The following is an 11338-nucleotide window of genomic DNA, read 5'->3' as shown; positions in this document are numbered from 1 at the left end:
CTACATTAGAAATGAATTAAGAGACATTGCACAACAAAAACAAAAAATAGAAACACAAAATTTCAAAAGAATCCATCATACAAAATATATCCAACAGAAATAAATCTGAATTAAAATGCAGTCGAAACTAAAAGAATGCCATCTAAAAGAGGGGAGGGAGGGATTGAAATTTTCAAACCCCGTGTATACCAATAACAAATGCCAAAAAAGAAAATAAAATCTACCATCTAATTGGTAAATTTAGAACTTAAAAGAAAATTAAAAAACCCAACTAAAGTGAAATTAGAAGACACACATATCTTCTGTTAAGGTAGAGTTAAGGTAATATAGAAAAATTGATTCCCGGACAATCAATTTTTCTTAAATCACCTTAAAATTACCAAGCTAAAAAAAATAAACCTAAATAAAAAATGGAACAAATAGACATCACACATAACCAAGAGACGAAAAAGAGTACCCCAAATTTCATAACAATCCATATATAATACAAAATGCAAGCAAGCTAAAAAAATATACCTATATTAGAAAAGAGACATTGCACAACAAAAACAAAAAACAAAAACACAAAATTTCAAAAGATTCCATCATATATCCAACAGAGATAAATCTAAATTAAAATATACATAAATAGACATCACACAACAAAGAATTAAAGAAAATACAACAGCAAAATATGAAAAACAACATTATGGAATGTTAAATCACCAAAATAAATTTAGTGGGGATAGAAACACATTAGAAAAAAAAATAAATTCTACATTCGTTCAAAGAAAAAAAAGTATAACCAAGTAAACAAAAACAAGGAAAGAAAGAAAAAGAAATTAAAACAGAGAATACCAAAAGAAAAAAGTGTCCACATAAAAGAAAAAAAAAAGAAAAATAAGAAAGAGAAGAAACTCAAAATTAAAAATTATCCATAATAATAAAAAATTAATTATAAATAATCACATAAAATCACAAAGAAAAGAAAAGGAGAAAAGAAGAAAAGAAAATTATAAATAATCACTTAAAATCACAAAATTATTTATAATTAAAAATGTCTACGTGAAATCACAAAGAAGAAAAGAAAAAGAGAAGAAACTCAAAATTATAAATAACCCATAATGCCATAAAAATCTAAATTAAAAATGTCTCAGAAAAGACATTGCACAACAAAAACTGCCACACATTAATAAAACTGAAAGAATGTCACGAAATTGAGAAAAATGAATCTAACATCCGAAAGAAAGAATAATTATTTGAACAAATCTAAAAGTTCATATAGAAGACATTCAGAACTAAAAAGAATGCCACATAAAAGAAGGGAGGAAGGGATTGAAATTTTCAAACATTGTATGCAAATAACAAATGCCAAACTAAAAGAATGCCATATAAAAGTGGAGAGGGAGGGTTTGAAAATTTTCAAACCCTGTATATAGGTGCAGATAATAAATGCCAAAAAAGAAAATAAAATCTACACTCTCCAGCAAGAAATAAATATAATGAGTAAGATTTAGAATTTAAAAGAAAATTAAGAAAACCCAACTAGAGTGAAATAAGAAGACACGCATGTCTTCTATTAAGGTAGAGTTAAGGTAATATAGAAAAATTGGTTCCCGGACAACCAATTTTTCTTAAATCACCTTAAAATTACCGAGGACACTCTCCAAAAATCAAAATAAATGATAAAGGAATATATACATAAATCACACAGGAAAATTTCCAAAATATTAAAGAAAACAAACAGAAAAACCTGATAAGGAAAGTAGGTGAGGTTTTTTACCGTAGCAATCTTTGATTTCCTTAGCAGAAATCTCCACAGAATCTAGGTTCTTTGGAAGCTTTATTTACTTTTCTATCTTTAAACATGAGAATGTGGAGCTGCAAAGAACATATATACACATATCAGCTAAATATTGCTCAAATAGATGGAGAAAAATTGATAGTTATTCAATAATTGGTTCCATTTTCTAATTCTTTATTTTCCTTCATAGGATCCACTTTTTAGGCATATCAGGAGTTCCACCCATGCTGCTTCTCAAAATTTTCTAGCTCAAAGTGCCATGCCTGCAAAGGCCACTTGAAACTTGTTTGGGTCATGTACTCAACCAAAGTTTTCTGCATTCAAACCAACCAAACACCCATAGAAAACTAAAAATCAAGATATCAAGATAATTTCTAGTTGAAACAAGAAAAAAGAATTGTCTTCCTTAGTCTTAATAAGCCTAAATAACTGAGATGAATTAAAGATAGAAATTGAAACACAAATACCCGATTATTTTGTGTATCGGCATCAAATTCCTTGTAGATTAATATAGTGATGAATGCCACCAACAAAACCCAGAGCAATAGAAACTTGGGCCTTTTTTATTTCCAATATGCTCATTAAACCTTACAGCCACCGAGGGGTGGCTCTCTGCTGCAGCATCTTCATACTCATCCCCAATGGTTACTTTCTACCTTTTCTCTCTCCCTTCTTCCTCCTCTATCTCCTTCCTTAATAATCTCATATTAAAGTTACACTGACACACAAACATAAACAGACTTTTTCTGGAAAAAAAAAACCAACAATTCATTCGAAAACCCATTTCAACAACCATGTGCGGATTTAAATGCAAGCAGAAAACTAGAAAATAACATAAAATACACATCTAAAGTGAAACTAGAAGACACACATGTCTTCTATTAAGGTAGAGTTAAGGTAATATAGAAAAATTGATTCCCGGACAACCAATTTTTCTTAAATCACCTCAAAATTACCAAGTCTTAAAAACAATAATACAATTACTTATTCCTAATTTTCCAAACCACTTGCCTAACACTATTTCCAGAGGTGGCAAGTATGAAAGTAAGGGAGCAATGGTATTGAATCAGTTAAACAGAGGTGGCAGGTATGAAAGTAAGGGAGCATTGGTATTGAATCAGTTAAACATAAGCGTGAGCGAGTGACAAGCGAAAGTAAGCGTGAGCGAGTGACAAGCAAAAGGATAAATTTCAGAACAATCCATAAAACAAAATTCAAACAAGCTAATACAATAATGAACCTAATTTAAAAATGTCTCATAAGGAGACATTGCAAGCTAAAAGAATAAATTTAAATTAAAAATGTCTTATAAAAAGACATGCCACAACAAATAACCAGAATAAAGAAAAGAAGAAAATCCAAGTTTCATAACAATCCACAAAACAAAATTCAAACAAGCTAATAAAACAATGAACCTAATTTAAAAATGAGGAGACATTGCAAGCTAAAAGAATAAATTTAAATTAAAAATGTCTCATAAAAAGACATGACACAACAAATGACCAGAAGAAAGAAAAGAAGAAAATCAAACTTTCTGAACAATCGACAAAACAAAATTCAAACAAGCTAATAAAACAATGAACCTAATTTAAAAATGTCTCATAAGGAGACATTGCAAGCTGAAAGAATAAATTTAAATTAAAAATGTCTCATAAAAAGACATAACACAACAAATGACCAGAATAAAGAAAAGAAGAAAATCAAAGCTTCAGAACAATCCATAAAACAAAATTCAAACAAGCTAATAAAACAATGAACCTAATTTAAAAATGTCTCATAAGGAGACATTGCAAGCTAAAAGAATAAATTTAAATTAAAAATGTCTCATAAAAACACATGGCACAACAAATAACCAGAATAAAGAAAAGAAGAAAATCAAAGCTTCAGAACAATCCATAAAACAAAATTCAAACAAGCTAATAAAATAATGAACCTAATTTAAAAATGTCTCATAAGGAGACATTGTAAGCTGAAAGAATAAATTTAAATTAAAAATGTCCCATAAAAAGACATGGCACAACAAATAACCAGAATAAAGAAAAGAAGAAAATCAAAGCTTCAGAAAAATCCATAAAACAAAATTCAAACAAGCTAATAAAATAATGAACCTAATTTAAAAATGTCTCATAACGAGACATTGCAAGCTAAAAGAATAAATTTAAATTAAAAATGTCTCATAAAAAGACATGGCACAACAAATAACCAGAATAAAGAAAAGAAGAAAATCAAAGCTTCAGAACAATCCATGTAACAAAATTCAAACAAGCTAATAAAATAATGAACCTAATTTAAAAATGTCTCATAAGGAGACATTGTAAGCTGAAAGAATAAATTTAAATTAAAAATGTCCCATAAAAAGACATGGCACAACAAATGACCAGATTAATGAACCTAATTTAAAAATGTCTCATAAGAAGACATTGCAAGCTGAAAGAATAAATTTAAATTAAAACTGTCTCATAAAAAGACATAACACAACAAATGACCAGAATAAAGAAAAGAAGAAAATCAAAGCTTCAGAACAATCCATAAAACAAAATTCAAACAAGCTAATAAAACAATGAACCTAATTTAAAAATGTCTCATAAGGAGACATTGCAAGCTAAAAGAATAAATTTAAATTAAAAATGTCTCATAAAAACACATGGCACAACAAATAACCAGAATAAAGAAAAGAAGAAAATCAAAGCTTCAGAACAATCCATAAAACAAAATTCAAACAAGCTAATAAAATAATGAACCTAATTTAAAAATGTCTCATAAGGAGACATTGAAAGCTGAAAGAATAAATTTAAATTAAAAATGTCCCATAAAAAGACATGGCACAACAAATAACCAGAATAAAGAAAAGAAGAAAATCAAAGCTTCAGAACAATCCATAAAACAAAATTCAAACAAGCTAATAAAATAATGAACCTAATTTAAAAATGTCTCATAACGAGACATTGCAAGCTAAAAGAATAAATTTAAATTAAAAATGTCTCATAAAAAGACATGGCACAACAAATAACCAGAATAAAGAAAAGAAGAAAATCAAAGCTTCAGAACAATCCATGTAACAAAATTCAAACAAGCTAATAAAATAATGAACCTAATTTAAAAATGTCTCATAAGGAGACATTGAAAGCTGAAAGAATAAATTTAAATTAAAAATGTCCCATAAAAAGACATGGCACAACAAATAACCAGAATAAAGAAAAGAAGAAAATCAAAGCTTCAGAACAATCCATAAAACAAAATTCAAACAAGCTAATAAAATAATGAACCTAATTTAAAAATGTCTCATAACGAGACATTGCAAGCTAAAAGAATAAATTTAAATTAAAAATGTCTCATAAAAAGACATGGCACAACAAATAACCAGAATAAAGAAAAGAAGAAAATCAAAGCTTCAGAACAATCCATGTAACAAAATTCAAACAAGCTAATAAAATAATGAACCTAATTTAAAAATGTCTCATAAGGAGACATTGTAAGCTGAAAGAATAAATTTAAATTAAAAATGTCCCATAAAAAGACATGGCACAACAAATGACCAGATTAATGAACCTAATTTAAAAATGTCTCATAAGGAGACATTGCAAGGTAAAAGAATAAATTTAAATTAAAAATGTCTCATAAAAAGACATGGCACAACAAATGACCAGAATGAATAAAAGAAGAAAATCAAAGTTTCAGAACAATCCATAAAACAAAATTCAAACAAGCTAATAAAATAATGAACCTAATTTAAAAATGTCTCATAAGGAGACATTGCAAGCTGAAAGAATAAATTTAAATTAAAAATGTCTCATAAAAAGACATGGCACAACAAATGACCAGAATGAATAAAAGAAGAAAATCAAAGTTTCAGAACAATCCACAAAACAAAATTCAAACAAGCTAATAAAATAATGAACCTAATTTAAAAATGTCTCATAAGGAGACATTGCAAGCTGAAAGAATAAATTTAAATTAAAAATGTCTCATAAAAAGACATGACACAACAAATGACCAGAAGAAAGAAAAGAAGAAAATCAAACTTTTAGAACAATCCAGAAAACAAAATTCAAACAAGCTAATAAAACAATGAACCTAATTTAAAAATGTCTCATAAGGAGACATTGCAAGGTAAAAGAATAAATTTAAATTAAAAATATCTCATAAAAAGACATGACACCACAAATGACCAGAAGAAAGAAAAGAAAATCAAACTTTCAAAACAATTCACAAAACAAAATTCAAACAAGCTGATAAAACAATGAACCTAATTTAAAAATGTCTCATAAGGAGACATTGCAAGCTAAAAGAATAAATTTAAATTAAAAATGTCTCATAAAAAGACATGGCACAACAAATGACCATAATAAAGAAAAGAAGAAAATCAAAGTTTCATAACAATCCACAAAACAAAATTCAAACAAGCTAATAAAACAATGAACCTAATTTAAAAATGTCTCGTAAGGAGACATTGACAAAGAACCAATAAAAGAGATAAAAGAGAAAGCAAAAACTCAATTTCAGAACAATCCAATAATCAAGGAAGCTAAAAGATAATAAATCTAAATTAGAAATCTCATGAAAAGAAATCGCACAGCAAAAACCAAAAAAGAAAAAGAAGAAACTCAAAATTTCAAAATAATCAATAATGCAAAAATGCCAACTAAAATAATAAGTTAAAATTAAAATGTGTTCTAAAAGGCATTGCGCAGCAAAGGACCCAAAAAAGCAAAAGCTCAATTTCAAAACAATCCTTAGATAATACAAAAAGCAAGCAAGCTAAAAAAAATAAACCTAAATTTTGTAATATACAGATATCTCACAACAAAGGACCCATAAAAGAAAAAGAGAACCCCAAAATTGCAGAACAATTCATTTACAATACAAAATGCAAGCAAGCTAAAGAATAAAAAGACATCACAGAACGAAAAATCGAAAAAAGAAAAAATGAAACTCAAAATTTCAAGAAGCTAAAAGAAGTAAATCTGAATTAAAAATGTCACGTAAATAGACATCGCACAACACAGAAACAAAGAAAATACAACAAATACAACAGAAAAATGAAAAGAACATTATGGAATGTTAAATCACCAAAATAAATTTAGTGGGACACAACTGCATTAGACAAAAATAAATTCTATATTTGTTCAAAGAAAAAAAATGTACGACCAACTAAGTAAATAAAAACAAAGAAAGAAAAAAGAAAAAACAGAGGAAGAAAAAATGTCCACATGAAAGAAATAATATAAAATAATGAAACTACCAAAATTGAGAGTATGTAAGACATCGAAAACATCGAAAACAAAATAAAAAGAAATAAATATAATAGTGGATTATTCAATCTTTTGTAACCCACAATTCAGTATGATTTAGAATTTATAAAAGAAAATAAAAAGAAGGACCAACTAAAGTGAAACTAGAAGACACAAGTTTTCTATTAAGGTAGAGTTAAGGTAATATAGAAAAATTGATTTCCGGACAACCAATTTTTCTTAAATCACCTTAAAATTACCAAGAACGCTCTCCAAAATAAAAATAAATGATAAAGGAAAAAAGCAATAATATATACAGAAATCACACAAGAAAAATTCCAAAATATTAAAGAAAATGAATAGAAAAACCTGAGAAGGAAAGCATGTGAGGTATTTTAGATCTCCACGAATCATCTTTTGAAGCTCCATTTACTTTTTCATCTTCAGAGAAGCATTTCACATCTACATTAGAATATGGTGCTGCAGCAATGTAAAGAACATATACACATATCAGCTAAATATTTGCTCAAATAGATGAAAAAAGATTATCTGAGGAAGAAAAATTGGTTCCATATTCAATAGGGGGCTGCTGCATCTTCAGACTCATCCCCAGTCTTTTCTACCTTTTCTCTCTCCCTTCTTCCTCCTCTATCTCCTTCCTTAATAACCTCATATTAAAGTTGCACAGAGACACAAAAATAAGGTCACTTCTGAAAAAAAAACCAACAATTCATTTGAGAACCCCATTTCAACAACCATGTGTGTGTTTAAATGCAAGCAAAAAAACTAAAAAATAACATAGAAGACACAACTAAAGTGAAACTAGAGGACACACATGTCTATTATTAAGGTAGAGGGGTAAGGTAATATAGAAAAATTGATTCCTGGACAACCTATTCATCTTATATCACCTCAAAATTACAATGTCTTAAAAACAATATTACAATTATTTTTTACTAATGTTCCAAACCAAGCCAACACTATTTCCAGAGGTGGCAAGCATGAAAAGTAAGGGAGCATTAGTATTGGATCAAATAAACATAAGCGTGAGTGAGTAAGAAGCAAAAGGGTATGCATTTTTGTTTTCAAATTCTCGGTCAAATCACATTTCAGCGATGAAACTTCGTTCATCCAAAACAAAAATCCTCCATGATAATATGGTGAACTAAATAACATAAGTTTCAGAGTTATGGGAGATTAAAAACCTTGCTAATTGCTTAATCTCTGAATGTCAAGGAACCCAGAACACCTGCCAGAGCAGAACATGCTTCTTCCAATTGAAAGAACATTATTCAGTGTATTTTCTGATTATGTCCTGAATGCAGTAGGAAAAATAATAGGAAGTTGCAATCAAGCTAAGGTTTGTTGCATACAGCAACAACTTAAATGGATAACCCACAAAATGCATCCTATTCCTATCTTATGCCTACTACATCGCTAACAAGACACTTATTTAATTAGTTTGCATTGTACAAATGAAGTAGAGTACAATTACAACTTCAAGCCCAACTATGTTCTACGGCCAGTTTTAGAAATTGAATAACTTTGGCACAACCTTTGTTTGCCTTTACTTAAAATATTAGAATCTGTGTCCTCTCCACTTTATTTAAACTTTGGTATGATATTATTGTTAAACCACTTAATCATCCAAAAGCTTAAGCTGATGGGTTAAGATAAATTTAATATTAAATCATCTAGCATTCACCTCACTTTTGAACATAGGACCTCCTAAACTATCTACCGATCACTTTTGAACATAGGAGCTCTTAAACTACCCACTCTAGACCATGTTAAATCACCAATTCCCCCAAAAACTTATGAGGTAAATGTAATACTATATCATCTAACCATTTATGCTTTTGACAATAAGCAGTGAGTTTACTGAAATTGAATGATCAATCCAGAAAATGAAAATGAAATTGGAAGTAGAAAAAAAGTGGAAGGAAGAAAAATACCCCAAAAGTTCTAAATGCAATATGATCATAACAAATTGTATCATCATGAACAGATCGAACAAGCTCCAAAACGGATTTTTCAGTGGAATTCCGACTCAGATAAACAGCCTCCATGCTCGCCAAAACATTCCTAAGAAAGGATTTGGCTCCCTACCAACATACATCACAACCCACTTCAAAAACAATGGAATTAACTCAAAGAACAACACAACAGAACAAGAACTCTAACCATCAATAACAAAAAAATCAACCTTAAACCCTTGATCCGAGCAGTCCATTGGGAGGGTTCAGCACTGGACTTGATCGAGAACAATGGGTTCCCAGCCGCAGGTTTCAGCATCCACGAAGATTTTCCAAGGAGGGAAATGAAATTTTTGGAAATGTGTAGTGAAGAAAAATAAGGTTGAAAGGATTTGTTTGGAGAGTGGTCAAAATTCTGGCCGGTGAGGAGAAAAAGGAAGACATGGGGTTCCATTTCCAGGGATTTTTGTTAATGATTGTACGAAGAACAATGAGATTGTGAGGACATTTAAGGGTAACGACACAAATGGCAGAATGTTAAATTCAAAAAGAAAATTACTTTCGTTGTGATCGAGTAGTACTTGCCCCATCCTTGAAGGCCTTTCTTCTTTCCGAAGTTCTCAGTGCAATTCGTGGAATTTCCGAGGAAATAAGCTCTGCTTTCATCGGCAATTCAGGAAACTCCTCGATTCCTTCAACCTAGACCAATATCGAATAAGGAAATATCAAAATTAACTTTCAAAAACCCTAGAAAAATTTTATTTACTTCATAACACAGTATAATTATGTTATACGCTTCAAAATCGCCAAAATCACAAGATTATACTACCGAATCAATAACCGATTCCGGTACTCATCTATCACCGTACAAAAACCCCTCGATTCCTTCGGCCTATACGAAGGGCAAACAATCCAAAATCAGAAAGAAAAAAGAATTTGAACAAACAATCCAAAGCCAAAAGATACAGGAAAGAAGACGACTCATGGATTGAAGATCGAGCAGCAAGAGCGTCGGCCATGGCGACATTAGTGATATTGGCCGGAATCTTATTCCTCTTACCTAGGGCTTGGATCTCTCTCCTTGACAAGGTAAGAAAATCGATGGCGAAAGGAAGATAAAATTTCCGTTTGCATTGAAGAAATTTTGACGCTGCCATGGCCGGGTGAAAATTTCTTCAACCCAGAGAAAATTTTGACGGTGCCACAAAGAAACGAAGCGATCTGATGAAGTTGACAAGTGGAAGGGCTTTAATTAGGATGATCTTAGTGAAATGTGACCGTTAAAGCTTGAATTTTGAATTTTAAAATGATGGGCTTAAGCCAATGTTGTCAATGGGCTTCGGTTTACTTGTTCTTTTTTTGTTTTTTTGTTGTGACTGAAAATTAACGAATATAATATATTTTTAATTTTTAAAGTTAAATATTATAATATAAGAAATTGCATTGCACATCAAATTATTGATACAAATATTTTAAAATATTAGAAAATGTTACTGATCAAATATGAAATTAAATAATTATCAAACAACAAGTTTTTCCGTATCTTCCGTTTTCATGTCAAAATCATTTTCAACAAATTTTTTTTATTATATATATTTATCAACAAATCAAATGAATCTTGAATATCTATTTAGATAAGGCGAAGAACTTATGATCTTTATCAATAGTGTTAATTATTCATAAAGATATAAAAAAAGTATTTTGCAAAAAGACATTTTAAGTAAAAAGAGTATGAGAAAAGGTATTGTAAGGAAGTTTTGGAAAAAATAAAGAAGAAAAAGTTTCTGAAATAAAAGAGAAAAAAAAAAGTTTGAGAAAAAATTTTGAAAAAATCTGATTAAAGTTCTAAGTAAATGTTTTCTAGAGAAGTTTTTTTAAAAAACAAAATTGGTTGAGAGAACATTTTGGAAAAACCACAATAACATTTAAAAAAATGTTTGAGAAAATATTTTGGAAAGAAATTGAGTGAAAAAAGAATTTAAGAAAAGGTTTTTAAAAACTTTTTAGAATGTGTTTGGAGGGATAGTTGTACCTAGTAATTTTTTTTAAAAAAAGATTTAGGTACAATTGATTTTAAGCAATAAATTTTTGTTTGGTTCCAAAATTTAAAAATGATTTTAAATATTTAAAATTGATTTTCATTATGTTTGGTTGTATTAGAATTATTAAATTATATTTTGGATCTTTTATGGTATATTTGAAAAATGTCACGTTAACCAAAACTTCCAGCTAACTTGTAACGTAATAGGCATAAATAACTTTTTTATATTATAGAAACTATATAGATCGAAGATTTGCTCACGTAATTTCCTTGTAAGATATAGATCAAATCTCTTTAGTTAAGTGTG

General features: G+C 29.2%; 1 long non-coding RNA gene across 1 annotated transcript; it reads right to left on the bottom strand.

The window, feature by feature from the left end:
• Positions 1 to 7643: 7643 nt before the first annotated feature.
• Positions 7644 to 10184, bottom strand: LOC127148446 (uncharacterized). The gene is made up of 5 exons (XR_007819441.1): positions 10051 to 10184; positions 9820 to 9882; positions 9221 to 9689; positions 8970 to 9119; positions 7644 to 8329 (listed from the first exon to the last, which is right to left on the bottom strand). It is a non-coding gene; the product is annotated as an uncharacterized LOC127148446 (long non-coding RNA).
• Between the last annotated feature and the right edge of the window lie 1154 nt (positions 10185 to 11338).

The sequence above is a fragment of the Cucumis melo genome, chromosome 3 (assembly GCF_025177605.1).
Source record: "Cucumis melo cultivar AY chromosome 3, USDA_Cmelo_AY_1.0, whole genome shotgun sequence".
Classification (NCBI taxonomy): Eukaryota; Viridiplantae; Streptophyta; class Magnoliopsida; order Cucurbitales; family Cucurbitaceae; genus Cucumis; species Cucumis melo.
Note: the sequence above shows the minus strand (reverse complement) of the source record. Positions and strands in the feature narration are given on the sequence as shown.